The sequence below is a fragment of the Trichosurus vulpecula genome, chromosome 6 (assembly GCF_011100635.1).
Source record: "Trichosurus vulpecula isolate mTriVul1 chromosome 6, mTriVul1.pri, whole genome shotgun sequence".
Lineage (NCBI taxonomy): Eukaryota > Metazoa > Chordata > Mammalia > Diprotodontia > Phalangeridae > Trichosurus > Trichosurus vulpecula.
In genome coordinates, this window is record NC_050578.1 from 170,323,735 (window position 1) to 170,348,375 (window position 24,641).

General features: G+C 39.7%; 1 protein-coding gene across 1 annotated transcript in view; it reads right to left on the reverse strand.

Moving 5' to 3' along the window:
* The window catches only part of C6H4orf19 (chromosome 6 C4orf19 homolog), a 90,074-nt gene extending 65,985 nt beyond the window's left edge, over positions 1-24,089 (reverse strand). Inside the window, exon 1 of the mRNA XM_036763456.1 lies at positions 23,959-24,089. The gene's annotated coding sequence lies outside the window, so the exon portion shown is untranslated. The remainder of the gene's footprint in view (positions 1-23,958) is intronic.
* Between the last annotated feature and the right edge of the window lie 552 nt (positions 24,090-24,641).

Below are 24,641 nucleotides of genomic sequence, written 5' to 3' on the forward strand. Positions count from 1 at the left end.
ATTAGAACATTAACCTTCCTAGAGGATTATTGTGGAAAAATGACACAAATTTACTAATCAATAGACTTCTATGTATATATGCACATATGTGTCTACATGTACACATGTAACAATACATGTTTATATATAAACATTTATACATTCATATATATATATATATATATATATATATATATATATATATATGTAACAGGGGATTGGCCAATGGGAGCGCAGTCCTCAGAGCATGCACAGAGTGCCTTCTTGTTGCTATTCCATGAAAGAATGCTTGGTGATCCTGTTTCCAGAAATCCAGAGATGCATAATTGAGGGCCTTGCCCAGGTGAAGAAAAGCCTTTTAAACTAGATGCTAAGGGGGACTTGAGTATGCATACAAAGGACAAAATCCCTGGAGGCTTGCAACTGAAGAAGAGGAAGAACACCCATGAGTCTCTAGGTGGGAGAGTGACCTGGTTTCTCTTTCTACTTAAGCCAACAAGTAGCTATGAACATATTGTGTCTCCATTTCTTTGCCTTTTTGTTTGTCCCTTCCTGATCTCAAGTAAAGGAGTGTCAAGGATGGTCATGACCTTATGAGCTTCATATGGTTGGGAAAGCCACCAACAACTCAGGAATTGGAAATCATAGCAGAATTTGCCAATTGCCAAGCATTGAGAAGAGTGAGCCTTGGAAATGACCTACTTAACCCAAATGAGCAGTGAATTAACCCTATGGCTGAGAAAGCACCATGCCCAGATAGCAAGGGAGTGACTTGGCCAACAACTATGCCACACCTAGAAGTGAACTTGTTGGAAAAAATGTTTTGTAGCAATCAGTTTGAGCCTGAGCTCCTCTGCCCATGGATCAAAGGGAAGAGAGAGTGTTCCCAGATTCAGTGATTAATTGATATTGGGGGAAAATAAACCAGATGGGGGCTTGAGCCTATAGTATTAGAATCTTCACTGCCTTTCAAGGCAGAACCTTGACAGAGATGTAGCCAGCTAGGTTTTGTAGACCTGACCTTACAATGCACATGTGGGTTGAGAGAATAAATCTAGAGCATGTATGTACTTCATATATGTTTATGGGTTTACTAATCCAATTTCAGAACCAGGAAATATGGGTATAGTTAGATAAGAAAGGATTTCTGTTACTTTTTTTAAATGATTTCATAGAACTGATGAAATACTATATTTTCTCTACTTTGGAATTGAAAATCAGTTTAAGAACAATGAGAAATATTTTGAATCTTAGCTATAACCTCTATCTAAAATGAACAAAATAATCCTGGGAATCAAAAGTAGAATCTAGCTATTTTGGTTAAATACTATGAGCCAATGAAGTAGCGTAAGTGGATAGAGAGTTGGAGTTAGGATGATGGAAGTTCAAAGTCTGACTCAGACATTTACTAGCTCCACGAACCTGGGTGAGGTAATTAATTCTCCCAGCCTCTCTCAGATTCTTCATCTGAAAAATCAGGATAATAGTAGCACCTATTTCATAGGCATGTTTGAGATAAAATGAGATAAAACATGTAAACTATTTTGCAAACCTTAAAATGTTTTATAAATATTAGTTATTAATAAGTGAAAAGCTCCCTCTCTCACCTGAAGTCCCTTCCTAGAAACATATCCCAGGGACCCTGGAGATCTAGCTCCTGCATCTTCATCTAGCCTGCCTATCTTCTTGACATGTCTATGTCTGACCTAGGCAAATGGAAATATATGGATAACTGACCTTCTAATAAATTCATAATGGAAAGTATTGTGTTCTTTTTTAAAATGAAATTTTATTTTTCCAAATTAAAAAAAAACAACTTTATCTTCTTTATCTTCCACCACTTTACTGGAAAAAAAGAAGCCTTTGAACAAAGTATTATAGTTAAGCTAAACAAATTCCCATATTGTCCATGTGCAAAAATTTATGTCTTGTGCATATTGAGTCCATCACCCTTTGTCATGAGGTGGACGACATTCTTCACCGCTGGTCCTCTGGAATCACTGCATTGATTAGAGATCTTAAGTCTTTTAAAGTTGTACTTTTGCTGCCATTCTATAAATTGTTCTCTTGGGTTTACTCGATAACAGTTCATATGAGTCTTTCTCTGAAACTCTCCCACTTGTCATTTCTTATGGCACAACAGTATTCCATTACTTCTACAGGAAGCCTTATGTAACCTCTCTTGCTTCTAGTACCTTCTCTCTTTTAATTATTTCCTATTTATCTTGTGGGGACAGCTAGGTGTTGCAGTAGATAGAGCACCAGGCCTAGAGTCAGGAAGACCTGACTTAAAAATCTGGGCTCAGACACTAATTGTACAACCTGCATATCATTTAACCCTGTTTGCCTAAGTTTCCTCATTTGTAAAATGAGCTGGAGAAGGAAAGGCAAACCACTCCAGTATCTTTGCCAAAAACACCCTAAATGGGGTCATGAAGAATTGAACACCCACTGAAATGTCTGAACAACAACAAATTTATCCTGCATATAGCTTACTTTGTATATATTTGTTTACATGTTGCCTCCCTGTTAGATTGTAACCTTCTTGAGGGCAAGGATTATCTTTTGCCTCTTTTTGTATCCCCAGTCCTTAGCACAATGCCTGGCATATAGTTGAAGCTTAATACATGTTTATTGATTGATTTACAACCACATGCCTTAATTTATTTTTTCAGCTGAGGTGGCTACCGTGGAGGGGAGATTTCCTCCTAAAGCATACAGCAGCTCAGTTAACATGTCCTGTGGCAACAGGATGACTCCCGCAGTGGCTTGGTGAACTTGGTGGAGCAATTGCTCCGTATAAACCACTTTAAATCTGAGCTCTCCAGTAACCAAGATGGTGCAGGGGATTATGTGTCCCTGGTTCAGGGGGATGTTTTTGTACTTCTATATTTACTATAATTTTTCAGTAAATATCCTTTTATAAAGGCTATTATTGGGGCAGTACAGTAGCAGTTGATATTGGGGAAAGCACATCAGGATTCAATTTGACATCCTTAGTGACAATTGCCTCTCAGGAGCACCCCTAGAATCTTGAAGATTAGGAGACAGGTAGCTGCTTTCTGGGGACCTGACTTGCTAATGTGAGTGGGAATATGGATAAGGACACTACACAGTTTGTATCATTATATGTAGGGCTGCAGCAAAAATAAATATCGGCCCTTCACATTTTGGGAGACTTTATTGGATTCCCTATTTTGGGGAGTCTCAGGAAAAGAACCTGGCATTTTTTTCCTCTCTTTTTTGTTGTAGGCTCTAATTGTACAGTCAGGTTTTCTGGCATGTTTTCTTTATAAGTCAGACTAATTCTTTTTGAGATAACTTTTATAAAGTTGCTTGTTTAAGTACTGATCCCTGCTGTATTACTGACTCCTTTACCAGTTTTGATATTGAAGCTAATATGAGAAATATAGATTTTGTCCTAAAATGCCGGTGCCTAGCTGATAAATATTCATATTTTTATTCTGCTTTTATGTAGTCACGTCTACTTGGTGCTTACCTGCTGGCCTAGAAACCCCGAGTAATTAATCCAAAGTATCAAAGCCCTTTCCTTGGGAGCATCACACTTGTTTGGAGCTTACTGAACCTCTTTCTTTCTTGCTGCCCCTGAGGCCAGATCCAGAAGTCCAGTGTGGGGTTTACCCTGTCCCCCTTACTGCCCCACTCTATACATTGGGCCACCCTTAGGTACATGGCCATATCTGAGACGGGGCAGCCTCCTGTATGTGTCTTCTTTCTTTTGTTACAGGGTCTGGTGAAACTTCAAAAGCCAGAGAAATGGAAGTCCAGTGACGGGAGTCCATAACAGTTTGCTGGCATTTGAACCAAGTGTGCCAGAAAAGCTGTGAGGAGCAATCTGCCTAATATTGCCCCGTAGTGAATCTACAAGGCAGCTGAGATATTGTGGCCAGCAGGGAAGAAAGAGGGAGAGTCTCTCTGTTGGAAACTTTTGTTTGCGCTCTTGTTTCTGGTTCAGCAGTCAACCAAAAGTTCTTTTCTTCACTACATAGTAAGTAGATGGGTAAGAGTGTGTGAATATCTATTTATGCTCTAAAGTAGAGAGTTGAGCCCCTCCATTCTGTGTCATCGTGAACCTTTAGAAGCAGGTTCACTAAGCATCCACGTGGGTCCCTTGTACATGTTCCTAAGACTGGGTCAATCCTCTATTATACTCTTTCCCTTTCATATGTTTGCCATCCTTGGCTAATCAGATGGGATGTGTTTTGAAAACATTGCCCATGTCCTCAATCTAGAATGGTTCTCCGGGGTTCTGGGGCTATGTGAGCTTTGTCCTTTTACTTGCTTCCCCAGCTCTATACAGAGAAAAAAAATCTCAAAGCAGTCAACATGGCACAGGTCTTATACTGTACCACACGTACAGGCAAAAATCATAATTGCCCCAAATACAGAGTTATGCAGACTTAGTAAACAAAGAACACTTTATAGAGTTTATCAGAGATTACCTCTTGCTTAGAACTTACGAAATATTTTTCAGTGTTGAAATGGCCTTCCCCAACCCAAAATACTAAAGAAAAAGAAAAAAAAAACTGCAAAATCAAGCTTCTCATCTCAGAAGGAAATTTGGTCCCTACCAAGGATCCCAGACCATGTGGAACTCTCTCTGAGAGGATTTAGGACTTGGGGTCAACTGGAAGTCACCCCTTCACTCTCACGCACGAAACCAAACCAATTTGGCTTGGTGCTTACAAACTACCTTAGGTTTTAGGGCCTGCGGCAATAATCTCTCTTTTCTGGGAGGACTCCTGCTTCTTACCTCAATTCTGGATCCACACCCATAGAGAAGGTTTAATTATGTAAAATTCTGCTAGGCCCCTACAACAACATAAGACACCCAAACTTTGCTCTGGGGACCCACGGAACACATAGAAAAGCAAATTTGGAGGCACAGACAAATTATCTATAGATATCCTTTTCTATATAGTTCACAACAAAATTCTCCCATGGAGCCCAAACACAGCAAGGGTGATCCTAATGCAATTCCAAACTCACCCAACAACAGGGCAGGTCCCTCCTCGAATCTCACTTTTCCAACAGCCTGCTGCTTCCTTTCCTGGCCTTGGTTAGCCATCTTATGGTCTTTTCTTTATTGCATCCATCCCCCATGATTTGCCTTCTTCCCCCAGATCCTGAGGGAGTGGGAGCTAGACTTTCAGGTAGACGGATTGCTTTCTTGTTCAATGTCATCACACCTGCATACCCAGCAACCTCTCTGGTGCTACTCTTCCTGTTTCTTCCTTCCTTCCCATTCTGGAATATCCTCTATATCATTCCTGTCAGGTATCCTTGCTTCTCTCCCTCTCTCTAAGGGCAGGGGTGGCCCACCTCCACCCCCCCCCCCCCCAACACACCCACCTTACTGTTCTTGTTCAAGGGGAAAGTATTTCCAGTTAAAACTCATTTCAGTCAGTGATCCAGAAGACTTAGAAGGTATAAAATCATAAAATATTAGAGCTGGGAAAATATCAGTGATTATCTTTTCTAGTAAGCCCACTTTATAGATGAGAAAATTAAAGCCCACAGAGTTTCAGTCCCCCAAATTATTCAGCCAGCTTGTAGCAAAGTTTGGGCTAGAGAGCCTCTCACCTAGCTTGTAGGCTAGTGCTATTTTGGATATATAATCATAAACTATGATGCTTTACCATGGCTAGAATACCATTCTAATAGGACAAAGCCAGGTTCGAAAGGGTATCAGTACAGGCTCAATGATAGGGCAGTCTATCTGTTGGTCAAAGACCAGTGTACTCACTTTTGGACTGGCACATCACCTGACTGGCTACAGGGTAATTACATTTTCTGCTATAGTAACTCTCTAAGCCCATCTACTAAGCTACAGAGATGTAATTGGTTCTGGTTGAGCATTTATACTTATGAAATTACATATTCTTGAAGTATTTATTAAACGAGAAATCATCTCACGTTGCAGTATGTTCTTTCCAAGTATTTCATTGACTGTTATGAAAAGACAATTTCTCACCTGCTTAAATTCTTTCTTGATAACAAGAGATATCTTGAATTAATGTAATATTTTCCCCAAGGGCAATATGATAATTTGAAGACATCAAATCTAGTCTAGAAGTCATTAAGGTCTATAAGACCAGGTTTTCCATTCTGCTTAATTTCACATAGCTAAATATATTAGAGTTTTCTAATACTTTTAGATAATTTGTTTCAAAAGAAAATATTGCTCATATAAGTTAAGCAAGTTTCTAGGACTTTGCCAGAGGGCACATCAAATTGTGAAAGCAGGTATTTAGTTCCTAGAATTTTTCACCGAGAATCATTCATTATATAGTAGAAGAAATCCTTAGTTACAGTCAACTTGCCAGTTTTAAAGAAAGATGCTCATACATTCTGAACTGGTCTCCATTAAAAATGATATCTGGCCATGTGATAGAAGTAGGTGTGGAGGAGATGAAGTCCTATACTGTAACTAAGGCAAAATCCTGGCTCTGTGACCTACTATCTGTGTGACATTGGGCAAATTAGGTAAACTCTCTGGCCCATAATTTTATTTGTACAATGAAGCATTGAACTAGGTGACCACTAGGGTTTTTTCCAGCTCCAAATCTATAATTTTATGAACTTGAGACTTTGGGCCAGTTATAAACTCGCTGTACTTCATTTTCCTCAACTGTAAAATGAGATTGGACTAAAATGCCCATTAGTAAGGTTCTTTCCCATTCTAAAATGATGGCCATCAACAGGGCAAGACAGTTTAGGAATAGATGTAGTAAGAAGGCAAATTTTTTTTTCCATGGCACACCCAATGCAGACAAACATAGAAACTTCAAGGAAGATTCAAACTTAAAGATACAGTGCTTTCTTCCCTTGTAAAAGGAAAAGGTTAATGGTTTTGCTCTTCCCAAGTTTAACACCTACCTTCCTTAACCCAAGAGGAGAAGAGTTCTAGCAAACTGCACATTTACTCCCTGAATTAAAATATTATTTTTACTAGTTTCTTCACTTTGAAACCTCATCAGGGGGCTGGAGAAAAGATAGCAATGTAGGATTGGAGACTGGTCACTTATTAATCTAGTCCTTAGAAAGAAACCTCACTCTGCAGTGATCACTCTGTGTGTGACTGAAAATATACTTTAGCTGCCAATAACCCTTTTCTCTCTAGCACAAAGCTACTTGCACCATCCAGAAGAAACACCAGGAAAGATAGCATAATCTTAATAGCATATCTAGGGTTCAACAAATCCTTCCTTGTCTGAAAATTCTTATCTGCCCTAGATATCTTGATGTCAGTATGGTGTAATTTCATTTATTGTTCCATGAACAGTGGAAGCTGAGGTCATCAGCTGATCATTACCCTTGCTGGCTTCATCCTTACCCTAGGAGAAGAGGTTTATATAGCACCAACTGTGCGCCATACACTATGCTAAGTGCTTTACAAATATTATCTCATTTGATCCTCACAACTGGGTGAGGTGGGTGCTGTTATAATGACTACTTTACATTTGAGGAAAGCGAAATTAAGTGACTTGTTCAGGGTCACACAGCTAGCAAATGTGAAGGACATGATCTCAGGTCTTCCTGACTCTAAGGCCAGTGCTCTATCAACTGCACCACTCAGCTGATCTTACCTTGGCCTCATCTAGCCTTAACCTTAGTCCTCTCTTGTTTAGGATAAAGTATTAAAAAGGGCAGCAATCAAGAATTTTGGGGCAATCCAAAACATAGCTCTTTTGGATTGGGATAGGCTCCCAGCAAGCTGACTCAGAGATACTTGAGGGGAAGGGAATTATAATTTATAATTCATTATTATCATTTTCAAAGTCTATTAAAATACTAGTTTGTTCCTTATATAACTGAAGCATCTTGTACTTAGAAAGGTTCAGAATGAAGATAAAATCTCAACTTTAGCAGCATTAGAAGAGTTTCTGGAGACACTGAAAATTTACCTTAAATCACAGATGAAGAAATAGGAGCTTCATTTGGATTATAGTTTAAGAACAAGAAAATGGATAAAAGTTAGAGTAGTCAAAGGAACCATCCTTATGTGGCCAGGGACTAAAAGAAATCAGGTAAATATTTTTAAAAAAATAAGAGATCATCAGGTTAAAAAATATTAATGATTGCAATGGAAACAGAGTATATAGGTTTTGGAGTCTTTCTTGGCAATAGAAAATGATATAATAGGAACAATAGAATAATTTTCAAAAGGCAGTATCTCATTTAGGTGACAGAACACCAGATGGTAAGTGTGGTTTGAGGTAGATAATTGTATCAACCCTTGGGGGCTAGAAGGAAAAGAGAGCTATGGAACCAAATTAGAGAATACCAGATATTAACATGTGGCTAGGCTTAAACAGCTCCTGGAACTGCCTCTGGCTTAGGACTGGGATGGGGATGGGAAAGTTCCTGTTCCTCAGATTCAGTTGAAGGAGGGGAAGCAGAAAGGGTTCAGTGGCCTGTTTCTCAGGACAGGTGCTGCTGTATTATACCAGCAGTTCTTAACCTGGGATCTATGGATAGATTGGGGGTGGGGTGGGGTCCTGGGAAATTAGATGGTTAGAAATATATCTTTATCTTCACTAACCACTAACTAAATTTTAGCATTTCCTTCAATTATTTAAAGATATTATTCTGAAAAGAGATCTAGAGGCTTCATCAGATTGCCAAAGAGGTCTATGACACATAAAGAGCTAAGATATCCCATTCTCTACAGTTTATCCATGGGCCCCTACTTGATACTTTTTTAGTTTGGGAGTACTTGCCACAGTGTAACTGCTGGCCTTGTCTTGGAGAGCTCACGATCCTGATTATGTAGTATGACAAGGCACTGAAGATGGATTTTAATAGAAAGTGCTTTCTGTTTCGCCTGATTGTCATGAAATCTTCCTACTGAATAATTGTCCTATAAGTCCATTCTTCTATAAAACAACAGTACTAGAGATTTACTACATTCCTAGCATTTTACCTGGACATAAAAGTTTGCGCAGAATTTTAATAGACAATGGAGATTGGAGTAGACAGCATTTCAAGTGGAAGGAACAACGTGAACAGGAATGTGAAGATGAGGAAATTTGGGGTGTAATTGAGGAACAATGAGGAATAGTTGGAGACAAGGCTAGAAAGGTAGATTGTGGCCAGAGGGTGAAGGGCCTTAAGAAGTAGGCTCAGGTACTTAACTTATCTTGACAGGCAATAAGGAACAACAGAAGGTAAGATAGACTCCAAGGTGAAGCAGAATATGGCCTGGCTGGAGTCAGGAGACTAAGAAACTTAACATCCATGCAACCATGTGAGAGCCGCTCAACTTTTTAGATTTAGTTGTTGTTTTAACAGAATTATAGTTTTCTCATCCGTGAAATGGGGTAATCTATAAAAATGTAGTACCTCTTTCCCAGATTGTTGTTGGGAAAGCAATCCTTTGGGTGGTATGGGAATTGTGTACTATTATTTTTATTATTCTTTTCAATTTAAGTGAGTTATTATTTTGGAAATTGCACCTATGATTTCATAGGTGTGCAGAGTTCCTGGGGAGGAAAACCTATCTATCAACACAAAATTGGCAATGGTTCTGAAACTTCTAGCCTTAGAGAATTTCTGGGGTACTTTGAGGTTAAGTGAATTGCTCAGCATTATATAGTCAGTATATATCAGAGCTGTCATACCCAGAGCCTGGAACACTTGGGGTTCAAATCATGCCTCAGATACTTACTAGTAAGCCTGGGCAAGTCACTCCCTGAACCTCAGTCTCCTTATCTGAAAAATGGGAATCATAATATTTGTACCTCTCTCTAAGGGTTGTAGCAAGGATCACATGAGAGAATGATGTGTGGGAAGTGATTTGCAATCCTTAAAGCCCTAGATAAATGTTAGCTATTATTATTAGAATTATTCTTGCCTTTAAAAGAAACTTCTAAACCTTCTTTCTGGGGAATGAAAGATCCAATTCCAGATCTCAGGAATACTACCACAGTAGTAGTGCCAGCCCTGTTCAAGGAGCCTAGGAGGACTTTAAGGAATACAGGGAACTCTAAAAGATTAAAAAGGACCTCAAAGATCAGTATTGAGGGTTACTTTCATGCCATGAGATGAGTCACTGGCGTAAGACTTAGATGGAGGAATATCCAATATTTGCCTTTAAATTCTGTAGGGCAAAGTAGTTATTGACCAGAAGGACAACCAGCACAATTTAATGGGGGTCAGATAAAGGAGTTTGCAGATCTCTACTTCTTGCTGCTTTGGGGGTTCAGTGTCTTTGAAATATTTCTTGTGTCCACTTGGCCTCCTTTGGAAAAACTAAGTCCTAATGCAAATAATTTCTGTCCTATGACATGCCTAGTCAAGTTGAGTTAAAGGGAGAAAGCAGAAAAATTACAGTCTGGAAACTGATTGTTTGATGACTTTCCAACTAGCCCAGTTATAGGATTATAAGTGAGCTTATATTCTGCCTTAGCTAGAAACCAATGTTGTTGCATTATAGAATTCAGTTTTGAATAGATTTCAATTTTGACTAGAAGCCAAGGATCATAGAACTTTGGATCACAGATTGAGAGCTGGAAAAGAACTCAGAGTTCAGAAGAAAGTATAAATATGCAGGACAGTTTTGAAAGTTAGTTGGATTCATTACATGCTTTCTAAAAAAAATATAAAAGTAGTATGGATTAAGGAGATTCACAGTTTCATATTATAATATTTTTGTGTTCTACCTTGTAGATTGGAAATATTCATTTTGAGGTAATTGCTAAGTTCAGAATAAATAAAAATATATACATAAAATAAAGCTTCCTTAAAAAACAAACAACCTTAGAGACACTCTAAAGATGGAGTTCTTAGCTTGATGTCCATGGACCCACAAGGTTAATACAGATAGATTTCACAGCATCTGTGAATCTGGATGGGAAACATTATGTTTTACTTATAAATAATTGGTTTCCTTTCATAATTTCCTGTATTTTATTGTATACATTCAAAATTACTACTCTGAGGAGTCCCTAGACTTCCCCAGACTGTCAAAGGGTCTATGACACAAAAAAGGTTAAAATTCCTTGCTTTATAAGTAATGCAGTATAGGGAAAAGAGCACCATATTTGGAGACAGAGGATCTGAGTTCAAATCTCAATTCTTCTGCTTACTACTTGTGTCATCTTGGCCAGGTAACAACCTCCCTGGGCATCATTTTCTTTTCTGTAAAATGAAGGGGAAGGACTAGATGACCTATATATTACCTTCTGGCTATAAAACTGTGATTCTTCATTTTTAAACATGAGGGTACTGGAACACAGAGAAGTTGAGCAACATGGAGAGAGTCACACACAGAGTAAGTCCCAGGGCCAGAATTTGAATTCAGGGCCTGTTACTCCAAGTCCAGTACTCTTTCCACACATGGAAACTTCCAGAGTTAAAGACCTCTAAAATGATGTGGCTCTCAATGTTACATAGCATTGATAAGAAAAGGTTCAGTTCACGAAAAGTTGCCTTGAACCAGTAAACAAAACACAATTTTCTTCTAAAATCTGATTTCAAGTCAGGGAACCTGGGTTCAAATCCTGGCTCTGCCACTTATTACCTGTGTAACCTTAAACAAGGTACTTAACTTTGTTGGGTCTGAGTTTCCCAATTTGTAAAATGAGGGGGTGGGGCCAAATGATTTCTAAGGTCCCCTCTAAAGTTACATTCCTTTGAGTTATGACTCTACTCTCAACTTCTCCATTGTGCCCATCACCTAGGTTTAAAACTTGGTTATCATCTGTGATTCCCTTTCCTTCCTCATCTCCAACCCACATCGAATCCATTCCCAAGTATTACAGCCTGTCCCACTTTCATCTTGAACATTATATTTATTAAAAATGTAATATTGGGATCGATAATAGCTCATTTAAATTGCTTGTGAAGAATTCGAATGCATAAAACTGCATCACTCTATCACTCCTCTTAAGTCTTCAGAAGTCTTTAGCTATTCTTACTCACTTTTCCTCCTATGTGGTTGTAGCTCTGTGTTTGTATTGCTCTGCTTTTTCTGCTTTGAATTATTTCAAACATTTATTTCTAGATTTTATTATGGTTTGCATGCTTGTTGGCTGGCTGTAATGGGTTCATATTATTTCATTAAATTGATGTCCCACAATTAATTTGTCCATTCTATGGTTGGATGTTGAGACTTTCCAGTTGTGTTTCTTTTTTTATTCAATGGCATAAAATGCTGCTATGAAAATCCTGAAGGGCTAGTTCATTTTTGTTTGTTTTTTAATAACATTTTCAGGGTACATTCCCAAACAAAAGAATTACCAAATTAGTTTTCCAGCTGGCCTAGCTGCCTCTAATCTCACCCTCTTCTAATTCATTCTATATACCTACTGCCAGAGAAATCTTGCTAATGCGTGTTTCTGATTGGCTCCCCATCCCTAAACTTCTTAATGTAGCACCCAGTTATATAACATTAACATACCTTTCAAGACTTATCTCACACTAATCCAGGGGTGGGAAAAGAATCTGCAGCCTCCAGGCCACGTGTGGCCTTTAGGTCCTTGGGTGTGGCCTTTTGACTGAGTTCAAGTTTTACAGAATAAATCCTTTTAATAAGGGGATTTGTTCTGTGAAGTTTGGATTCAGATTCACACTTGAAGACCTGGAGGGCCACATGTCATCTCAAGGCCAAAGATTCCTCACCCCTGTGGGCCTGACATTCAATCTATTCCCTAACCAAACTGGGTTACTTACCATTCTTCAAAACTGCCTCATGTTTTCCTACCTGTGTTTCTGTTCCCGTTGTCCATTTGTCCTGCAATGCACTCCCCCTTCAATCAGCCTGTTGCAATCCTCATCCTCCAAGGCTCTGTCTAGATGCTGACTTCTTCAAGACTTCTCTCTTCCATTAGCCAGAGGTAATTCATTTCTCTTCAGATTTCTCTTAGAAATTTACTGCTCTTCCACATTCATCTTATCCAGATTTATATTATAGTTGTGTATGTGTCTTATCTCCTCTTGTAGATTGTAAGCAGCCCAAAAGCAAGACTGCCTAGTCATCTCTGTGTCCCCAGTTTCTTGCTAAGTGTCTTATATATAGAAAGTCCTTAGTAAATACTTTTTGAAGTGAATCCAATTGAAAGCATGCTTCTGAAATTTGGGAGTATGGCCAGTATACAACATCGGAATCGTATTATTATTATTTTGTACTGATTAAGTTCGGAGGCAGCATGGCATGATAAGGAATAGAAAGAACTGGGCTCAGAACCAAGCAGCTTTGTATTTAAGGTCTGCCTCTAAAACACACTGCCATTGGTGAGTCAATCAACCCTCTCAGGGCTTTAAGCAACTTCTTAAGCCTAGACATTGCAGAGAAGTTGTTGATCTGTGATTGAAAATTAGTTCTCTGTTCCAAATGAAATAACAGGTCCCGTGCTTATTCCTCCAGTTTGGAGGCAGGGGATACATACAGAGTAATAACGGAAGACCCTAGAATTCTAAGAAAAATGTGTACAATGTTCTAGCTTAGTGATATCTTCCAGAGCTTCTATGCCACTGGCATAAGCTTTGGAGAACACTGGGGCACCTCTATACCTTGATGGGGTACTGGAATAGGATTTTAATAATGGAAGGTGGAGCTTTGGTGGAGGTGACTCAGAAAACATTAGCAGGCCACAATGCATCTGCCAGTTTTCTTTTTTTCCTATATTACTTTTTATGAGCCTGAGGTAATCACAAATCAAGGGTATACTTGGTGATATCATGGAGCCAAACAGGCAGGCTTCTGCAGGTGATTTTCTTTAATAGGCCACATCTTTATTGCCATACAGATGGCTGAGCGGTATAGAGAATAGAAGATCTGACTGGGCTTTTCCACTTATCGATTTCAAAAAAGCATTATGAAGCAGCCTAGCCAAAGGGAGCCTTGAAAGGTTTCTCCCATGCAGGGGGTCTCCTGTGTGTAAATCCAGAACTATAAGACTCTATGAGGCTTATCCTGTAAATTAATTCAATTGTTTGTTCTTTGTTGAGATTTTAAAGAAATAGAAGGAATGAAGGGCTACACTAAAATTATAAGGAGAAGTATTAAGCAGAGATAAGACTTACTGCATAGATGAGGAACTATATTGTACTTATTCCTTTACCCTCTATGATAATATAGCATGTCCAAAAAGTCTTAGTGCACTTTAATAACTTCGGAAGTATAAATGCTACACTTAACTGGAAACAACATTTGAAAGGTTAATCACTTATAATTTTAAAATATGATGTTTTTAATTACAATCCAACATAACCACCATCTTTTGCTATGTAGTATTTTAACTGATTTCCTAACTTCATAAAGACTCTCTTTGGCTGCTGCTCAGTGACTGAAAGGATTGCATTTGTAATGCTAGCCTCAAGATCATCCACAGTGAGGTTTTCATGCACACATGACAGTTCTGATGTGATTCTACAAGACACAGTATAACAGAGATAGATCAGGCAACCAAGGTGGCCAAGCAACAGGACCTCCTCTACTAGTCCATCGGTCTGAGAGAAGTCATTCAGAAACTCTTGCAAATGCATAATGACAAGGTGCCTGTCTTGTTAAAATTAAGACAAAAATTTATAATTAAAAATTCACGGAACTGAATAAGTGTACAAGAAATTTAAGTAACTAAACTTAAAAATTGTTTTTAGGTTTGTAGCATTTATACTTCTGAAGTTATTACAGCTTAAAACCACACTAAGAATTTTGGGACATCCTACATGCTCTTTGGGTTTTTCTTCCACTTTTCTAACTAGTTATATTCAACAAACATTTATTACATACCTATTATCTATAAGGTCCCATGCTAAATGCTGGGGATACAAAGATGAAAAATAAAACAAAAAGTCCCTGCCCTTATGTTACAAGGCTGAACTTATAATGTAATATGAGAGATATTATGCATACTCAAATAAGTATGACTTTAAATATATCCTCTTGCTTCTCTCCTATATTGGTATCACTTGCATGTAGATTGAAACCCATCCATGCCTTCTCATCTTGGTTCCATTTCTGTCCTGCCTACCCTGCCCCAACTTTCCCACATCCCATACACCCTGTAGCTCAGGAAATTTTAACTTTTTGGGGGGGTCATGGGCCATTTGAATAGACTGGTAGAGCCTATGGACCCCTTTTCTAAAAAATATTTTTTCCAAAAGAAGTCAATCATATTGAAATATAGTTATCAAAATATATTTTAAAAAGTTCACAGACCCTGGGTTATGAATGCCTGCTCTGGTTCTTGATAACGTGTGGCCATGAGAAAGAGCAAAGTGCTAGGAGAAGATATGAGGAGGGAGAGACTACTTATTGCTGGATGAATCAGGGAAGCTTAATGGAGAAACTGACACCTGAGCTGGACCTTTAAAGAAAAGGAAGATGTCCAAAAATGGAAATGTGGAGGCAATCTGTGTTCTCTCTGGGGTGATCTCTGGGAATAAACACAGAAGCAGGAGAGTGTATGATGAGATGGGGAAACAGTAGTTCAATTTGGCTGAAGCATAAAGTATGAAGGGAAAATATGAAATTATACTGGAAAGGTGAGTTGGACTCAGGTTGTGGAGCACTTTAAATACCAGGCTAAGGAGCTGCTATTTTTTTCCTACAGGCAATGGGGAGCCAATGAGGGTTTTTGAGGAAGGGAGTGAAATGGTTGGACCTGTACATTAAGATAGCTATTTTGATAGTAATGTGAAGTGCTGATTGAATAGGGAAGAGACTTGGGGCAGGAAGATTACATTAGAGGCTCTTACGATTTCTTAGCTTAAGGTAATTTCTTAGCTTCAGGTAATTGCCTGAAACAGAATCAGAATAGGGGACTGGAGAGGAAAGCAGAGATGTGAAATGTTGCAGCTGTAGAATTGACAGTATTTGAATATTTGGCACCTGTTTGGAAATTTGTGGGAAGAACCAAAGACTAATCTCAGGTTTTATACCAGGTGACTGAAAGAATTTGCTATAGAAGTAGAAAGGAAAATCGGAACAAAGGTAGTTTTATTGGGAGGGGAGAGTATAGGGAAGATTATAATGAGTTTAGTTCTAGATATATTTTATATAAGTGTGGGGTGTTGGGGGACATCCATATGGAAATCATAAGATCATGTATTTAGAACTGGAAGGGTTCTTCTTAGAAGCCATCTAAGACAAGGCCTTTATTTTATAAATAAGAAAACTGAGGCACAGAGAGGTTAGGTGATGATTCATCCAGGGTCATATAGCTAATAAGTATCTGAAGTAGGATTTAAACCCACGTCTTCCTGACTCTCAAGCCCAGTGCTTCATCCACTACATGATTTCCAACAAGCAGTTGGAGATATGGAACTGGCAACTCAAGGGAGAGGTTGGAAATTTAGAAGTCAGCTACAGAAGGATAATGATTAAAGCCATGGGTATGCATGGTAAGCCCAAGGGGAAGGTATAGAAAAAAAAGAGGAGATTGGGGGGAAAGTATTAAGAGAAAGTCAAACTTAGGAGGTGGGAGGAGGGAGATGAAACAATAAGGCATGATCAGACAGACAGAGAACCAGGAAAGATGTGATACACACAGATTGTTGATGGAACTTGAAAGAGAGTACCAAGAAGGCCAGGTGGTCTAGGGGGGAATGATCAGACGGAAGGAGTAACAGCAAGCACCCTAGCATACAGGATGGCTGCCAGCACAGGTTCTTTCATCTGCTTTTCTAGGAAAGACTGCTCAAAAAGGGGTTAACAATCCTACTTTTAATTACATTCACTAGTTCAGGAGAAGGATCAACACTCTGAACATCAGAGAAAATACAAGCAGAGAATTTAGCATAAAGACCAACAGACAGGGCACTGACTGCCTGAAACAAAGCAACATTGCTATACACTTTACATACACCACTGGATCGAGAGAGCCTTTATATCCAAGCAGTCAGGGGCTCTGAACATACAGCTACTCTAGGAAATCAAAAGGTCCTTCTCATAAGCAAACCCCCAAAGCAAAATACCAACACAGAGTATATATATACACTTCTCAGAGCTAGAAGGCATCAAAACCTTCATGAATCACTGCCTAATTAGAAATTAGCAAAAGGTGCTAAAGCCTTCCTACAAGTAAGCCTCCCCTAAGCAAGCTTCCCTCCGGCAATGGGCTCTGTGACTCAGGATGTATCACAGCTGTGAGCTGGGCCAGAGCTCAAAGCAGGTCGCGTAGGCCTATTGATGGACAGGGAAGATCTTCCTATCCCATTAACATTACAGAAGGAAAACCAAGAAAGAAGGGATACACTTAATAGATGGCTATTGATGCAACTGGAAGGAGAATAACATAGAAGGCCAGGTGGTCTATGATTTCAAATCTCCACTCCCCCATCAACAGGTATAAGATGTTTTAGTAGAGTGATGAGGAGAACACCGGAGGTTGACAAATGACTCAACTAGGCCATGAGCAGGAGGACAAGGAGTCAAGAAATTCCAGGGTGGAAGATGGTGCTTTGTTGAAATGTCTGATTTTAGGATCAAAACTCTGAAGTTAGGGAAGTATTACTAGAACATTGGCCTGAGAAACTAGAGAGGGACTGGATATAATGATGGCAAAGAGCAGTTTTAGGTAGTGGGAGAAGTAGAAGAACAGGAGATTATGATCTAAGAGTGGCAAATTCTGAAGTTAGGACCTTGGAGATAATTAAGATTGAGGTGTACACACACACACACACACACATGTGTATACACACATATGTATGTATATGTATTTATGTATGTATTCATTAAGGCATTCTCCTTTGTTTTCTTCTTTTCCCCCAACACTGCTATTCTTGGTAATCACATCTACTCCCATGGATTCAATTATCTTGTCGATATAGATGACTCTTAATTAATCAAATCAAATGATACAACTTATGTAAAGTACGAAATAAATACTAGCTATTGGTATTGTTATCTCTCACCTTATCCCTGAGCTTTATAACCATATTTCTAACTGGAAAATAGAGATTTTTGCTTGGATGTCTTCCCAGCTTCTCATACTCAACATGTCTAAAACTTAACATCTTATCTTTTCCCCCGAACTGGCGCCTTATACCACCTTCCCATGTTGGAAACTTTAGTGGTACCTGTAACTTCCTCCATCGCCACACAAAAAGTTTTCTGTTTTATTTATAAATTTTGTTTGAAGACATCTGATATCTGAAACCACAAAATATACGTACCAAAACCTAATGGGAGCCCCTGAAAATGAATTTGTAAATAGGTAAACTAGTGGGGATGTATCAATACTTTTAGCAAAAATAGAATTAGGAGATGAACAGTTGTGGCTGGAGAAGACTTACTCAGGGGAGACGATGCACCAGATTTGCTTCTAGTTTTCTTCTAGTATTTAGCTGCTGTTCCAGGGTCTCCATGACACTTTTGGGAGCCTCCCTGCACAATTATTTTCCCTTTACTCTCTCTCCCCTCAGCCATTCAATCAGTGTCCAAGTTGTGGTGATTCTGCTTCTGCTATATAACTCAAGTAGGGATGGGGAACCTGTGGCCTCAAGATCACATGTGGCCCTCTAGGTCCTCAAGTGGGGCCCTTTGACAGAATCCAAAGTAGTCAAAGGGTTGCACTTGAGGACCTAGAGGGCCACATGTGGCCTTAAGGCCACAGATTCCCTATCCCTGTCTCAAAGCTTTCTCCTAATTTGCACCACTACCACCATCCTAGTAGAAGGTTGTTACAAACTCTTGCTTGGATTTATTCTAACAGATTTCCAACTAGAATTGCTTCTCTATCCTGGGAAGTTTGGGGGCTGTGAGGGAAGGAGATGTCTAATTTCTCTTTTTTGAGCTTCCACTCAAGTCAGAAGTAGGAAGGTGGTGACAGTGTCAACAAATCTAACTAGTTCTTAGGTTCCTACACCGGATGACAAGTAAAATGGTGGACTAGATGAATTCCATTATTAAAATTTTCTAATCTAAGTTAGCTATCAAGACAAACACTATAGATCTTATCCAGAAATAGTCAGAGAACACATTGAATAATCTGCTAAGTACTGGGTTTTCATGTGGCACTCCTGGACATTTTGTGTCACCATTTAAAGTTTCTTTTTTTGTGGCCCACTTGAATAAAATTTGATTGGAACAGAGTCAGTTGGGTGTGGTGCCTTTAAAGATATGCTATCTATCACTTTTGCCTTATGTTGACAGCCCTAATTGAAACTCAGGAGTGGCTTTTCTGAGATGCATCAGGAAATCTATGAGTCAGTATTTTGGGTCCTTTTAATGATCTGCTTTGGGATAGATACTCATCTGCTTAGAATGTCTATTCATCTGTTTCTTGTTTTAAGAAACAACTGCCTTGATGTTTTGTGGGGGGCACTTTTAGAGGTTCTAGTTTCTATTAGCCCAAGGGAATTTTCTGGTGAAAATGAAGACAGTTGCTGAAAGGTGTTCATTTTGTCACAACCATGACTAAGTAGATAATAGGATGGACCAGACTAGGGATAATTGACACATACCCAACAGGGTTGGGTGGAGCCTGGGGATCAGAATAGGGGAACATGGCTACAGGTCTGTTTTGAGTCCAGAGAGTGGAATTGGCCAAGGAAAATGACAGGTGGAATGCAGACACCATTTGCCAAAATCCAAATGGAGTAGAAGATCTCTCTGAATACAAGGTGTGGAGTAGGTAATTGGCAGAGGTTCAAAAGGAAGGCAATTGGTGAAATTGGGAAGATTTTACAGTAGGTTTCAGAGATTGAGTCATAGAGATAGTGGGGTATATGGCATGAAATCCAGTTCTCAGGAAGGGGCTGGACTATAATGCAGAGAACACCATCGTTGGAATATAAGGCAGGGAATGTAGTCAAAATTTATTAATCACTTACTGGATACATTGCACTAATGATATAGGGTTTAGATAAGATATGGTCCTTGTCTTCTTAGAAATTATAATAGAGGATATAATTCATAAACAGATAACTATAATGCAAAATAACCTACAATAGATACATTAGAGGAACATAAAACAAAGGCATTTTTGGGTTCTGTTCAAGGGAATAAAAGTACTAATGTCTGGAGGTTCTAGTATCTAGTAGTAGGGGCGCAGTTCATGTCAAATACTATGTTGAAATAAAGGAAGATAAGGACTGAAAAAATTACTTGGACGTGTTGATCTAGAGATCATTGCTGACCTTTTGATAGAGCAATTTCAGTAAAATGGTGGGGCATAAGTTATTCTGCAAAGACTAGAGAAGATAGGTGATAAAGAAGTAGAGGAATCAGGTGTAGTCAACTTTCTTCAAGAGTTTGGCTGTGAAGAGGAAGAAAGAGAGGAAAGAAGCTGGATGGGATAGGAAAATCAAGGTTGTCCTTTTCTAGGATTGAGGAGTCCTGGCTATGTCTGTAGGCCAATGGGAAGGAGCCAGGAAACAGTATGGGAAAGATTGAAGATGCATGGGAAGAATAACTGCTGGAGTGAGGTCTTAAGGAAGGCAGAGGGGGTCAAGGTTCAAACACAGAGATAAATCTCAGAGAAGAATAGAGAGACCTCTTCCTCAGTGACTGGAGGACGTGGAGGAGTGAGTAATAGTGCTAAGAAGTTTTAAGAGTGGAGAAGGGAGCTGCCACCATATGGTCCCATTCTCAATGAAGGAGACAAGCCATCTTATTACTATGAAGTGTGAGAATACAATTTGGTTTTTACCAAAACCTGAGCAGAACCTTCAATAAGAATAATTCAGTGCTGAGCTAAGCAGCTACTAATCCCTTTCTATTTCCCCTTTATAGAACCAGGAGGTGGGTTTCTAGAATGGGGGTGAAATACAGCAAGCTGTAAGTGTTTGAAGACTTCATTGGAGGGGAGCAAGGCAGATCATTACCCATAGAGGATGCTGGCAGGTTCATTACTGAGTTGGATGCATTAACCTGTGGATTATTAGACTAAAAAAAATCCAGGTGCGCTTAAATTTTGAGTGTATTGGTTAGTCTGTGCAAGAGGTGGTCACGCTTAGTGATTTCAAGTATTAGTGGCAACCAACCTCTGAGGATCAAGTTGGTCAAAAGGCATTTACTAAGTGTTTATTGTGAGCCATGCACTTTGCTAAGCACTGGGGATGCAAAGAAAGGCAAAAACAGTCCCTACCTTCAAGAAGCTTACCTTTTAAATAGATGAAATATCTAAAAAATGAAATATGTGAATATGTGTGTTTGTGTGTGTGAGAGAGAGTGTGTGTGTGTGTGTGTACAGAAAAGACAGATGGCAGGTAATCTGTGAGGTGAAGGCTCTAGCATCTGTGGGTTGAGAGACCAAGAACAGCTTGGTGCACAAGGTGGGTTTTCAGATGAACCCTGTAGCAAGCCAATGAAGATAAGAGGCAAAGTGGGGAGGGCAGAGGAAGCAGAAGGACTTAGTAAGCAGGTACTGGGTAGTGTGCAGAAAATCATAATAATAAGAAAATCCCATACCCCACTTTTCTCATTCTCTTTTTCTTCTGCTGTCTCCTCTTTCAGTGATCCAGAAAGCTACACCTGACCCTGTACAGATCCAAACTTCAGTCTCTCCATGAAAAGTCATATAGTGATAGTGCTGTGCTTCTCAAAGCGTGGTCCAGGACCCCTGGGTCTCCTGGAGACAGGGAGTACTCAAGGTGAAAAACTTTGCATAACAATACTAAAGTGTTTTAATTTTTAATACAGTAAATATCTATTTATCTATATCTCACATAAAACAAATCCTTTTCTTGGGGGGGAGGTCCTCAGTAATTTTTAAGGATATAAAGGGATCCTGAAGATCCAAAAGCTTGATGATTCTACTCTAGTTGACAGAAATGCTAGCCTTGGGGTCATAAAGACCTTGTTCCAAATAACGCCTCAAATACTAGCTATCTGAACCTGGCTAAGTCACAAAAACCCTCTTGCCCTCAGTTTCTCATCTGTAAAATGAGGGGGTTGGAATAAATGGCCTTTAAAGACTCTTCAACTTGAAATCATTAATCCTAAACTCCTCTATAAAATGAGGGGATTAAGTAGATGACCTGTAAGGTCTCTTCCACTTTTAAATCCCATGGTTCCTATCTTCTGAGTAGCTGAAAAGTGAGGCTGTATAGCAACTGTGCCCAAGTCAGGGTTTCTCTTGATTTTCCAAACCAGAATGATTGTTTAGAAGGTTAACTTCAAAAAACATTTAACTAAGTACCCACTATGAAGAGAGAACTCTATGAGGCAGATAACAAGATTAAATAAAAACACAGTCCTGGCCTCCCCCACAGGGGCTGGAGTCAAGTTACTTGATCTCTCTGAGTCTCAGTTTCTACATCTGCAAAATGGAGATAACAGTACCAGCACTATTTATCCCACAAGGTTGTTGTGAGGGGAAAGTTGTGAGTTGTCATTATCATAATTTCTGCCTGTCTCCCCATTGCTCCTTCTAGACTTTTTCCATGACTGTTTCCAGTATAAGGTTACCAGGGAATGCCCTTTTAAAAGCCAAAATACGGGACTTAGAATTTAAAAAGGGCAGCTAGGTATCTCAGTGGATAGAACATGGGGCTTGGACTCAGGAACATCTGTGTTTGATTCTGGTCTCAGACATTTACTAGGCTGTGACTCTGGGCAAGTCACTTAACCCTGTTTGCCTCAGTTTTCCTCATCTATAAAATGAGCTGGAGAAGGAAATGGCAAACCACTCCAGGATCTTTGCCAACAAAACCCCAAATGAAGTCAGAAGAGTCAGACATACAGAGAAACAACTTTACAGCAACGAACTATATTGCTTTGTCATTCAAAATATTTAAAAGTCTCTTTCTTTTCAAACAGAGCCATCATACCTAAAAAGAATGGGACAAGGGAGACATTCCTACAGGAAAGAAAATCTTCCTCAATCAGCCAAATGAATTAAACTGACTAGCCCCAAATTCTTCAACTTTGGGATCCTCCTAAAGGAAACTGCTACAGGGAATTAATCAAAGAGTTAATGGGGGGGGGGAGGGAATGGAAACTGAAATGTAATAACCTGCAAAATTAAAAAGCATTAAGAGTTTAAAACTGCACTAAGTCTTTTACCTTGCATAGGTACATGAATTGAATATAAGTGTACATATTCGTCCAGGTCGGTGTGATCAGATACAATTGCCTAAGTGTGGCCAGGCATTGCTTGACTAATTATTCGTATTTAGCAAATAGCTTGTGCCCATTTCACCGATTACATTTTGCTCTCCATTCAGTTCCAGAAGTTTGCTATTCATTGCCGCCCGCCGCCCTCCCCCTTCCCCTCCCCCTCCCCGCCCTAGTCCCAGTCCCAAGCTTGGGCTCAGGGTCCTGGCAAGTTACCTGGGTTACGTTTCCCGGGCTAGGAAGGGTAACACAGCCTTTCACTTGTACTTAAAAAGAGCAGCTGCATTCCACTGATTTTATTTTCTAATTTAAACTATTCCCACGTCTGTCATGGGGGCGGGAGGGGGTGGGGGAGGAGAAGAGAGAAAAACTACAGTTTTGCTTTATTTTACACATTTACATATTTGTTATAGGGGTTTTCATTTTCTTTTTTCCAAGGCGGGGGGAGAGAAAATAGATTTTTTAATTAGGTCAAAAAAATTTTTTTAGTCAAACTATCCTTACTTTTTTTTCAACGAAAGGGTTGGATGATTTGTAATTTTTAACAAGGTGACATTAGACGGCCACGTTTCCATACACAAACTAGCCAAGTGCTCAGGGTCAGGACCCTGGAGATGCACCTTTAGGCGCCTGCCTTTCGTCTTGGATTTTGTGGACTAATCCGAGTTTCCCTGAAAGAGGCGAAATTTGATTTCCCTCCCAACATTTTTAGGAAAGAAAGTAACCTGGGTAGCTGGAGGAAGTTCAGACTGAGGTCCCGACATATATAAATAGATGAAAGAAGATGAAAGAAAGATCTCTCTGGAGATCCCAAACCATCCCTCCTCCCACACTAACACCGCCCCCCCCCCAAAAAAAAACCCCAGACCACCGACCCCCCGGAAGTGTAGGCAGTGTAGTCCGAGGACGCGACTCGAAATCCCAAACCAAGTTAGGTACTCTTCGCCTACCTGGGGTTTCCAAGCAGCGGAGGAAGCCGCGAACTCGGCCGATTACCATCTCCCATGGCTCCGCGTGCCTCTGGCGTGTGAATGTAAAAAATGTAAGGCTGCCCTGTTTAGCCCGACAGTTTGTCTGACCTCTGGATGAGCCACTGAAGTTGGTGTCATTGGGTATTAAGGTATCATGTGACTGCAGATGAAAATAAAATCCTTTAAAGTTTGCATTTAATACTTCCGAGAATCTGTAACCCTTTACCTGCGTGCAAGCCAGGCGCGGATGGAGTCTGCCAAGGCAAACTTACTATTTGCGGTTTAAGGAGGAGGGAGAAAAAAAAAAAGGGAAGAAAGAAGTAATTGAGTCCAACTCTTTGGGTCCCAAGAGTGCTCCAGGAAGAATGCCACTAAGCTGGCATATTTTGTACCTGCAGCCCTTTTAAGAAATAGGACCAATCTGGGGTGGGCAGATTTGGCACAAGGTGGAAATCTCTGACTCCCAGCGCGTTCCCCCAAGCCATGCGAGTCTGACCCTTCTCGCCCCTTGGAGCGGGGAGAGCGCTGTGTTGGAATCTGGGCCAAGTGAAGCAGAAAATCCAGGAAAGTTGCTCTTTTGAGAATGACACCCGGGTTGCTTAGGAGGCTTCTTCGAATGCTTTCGGGGTAGTGGCGTTTGTTTGTTTGTTTGTTTTTCCTTT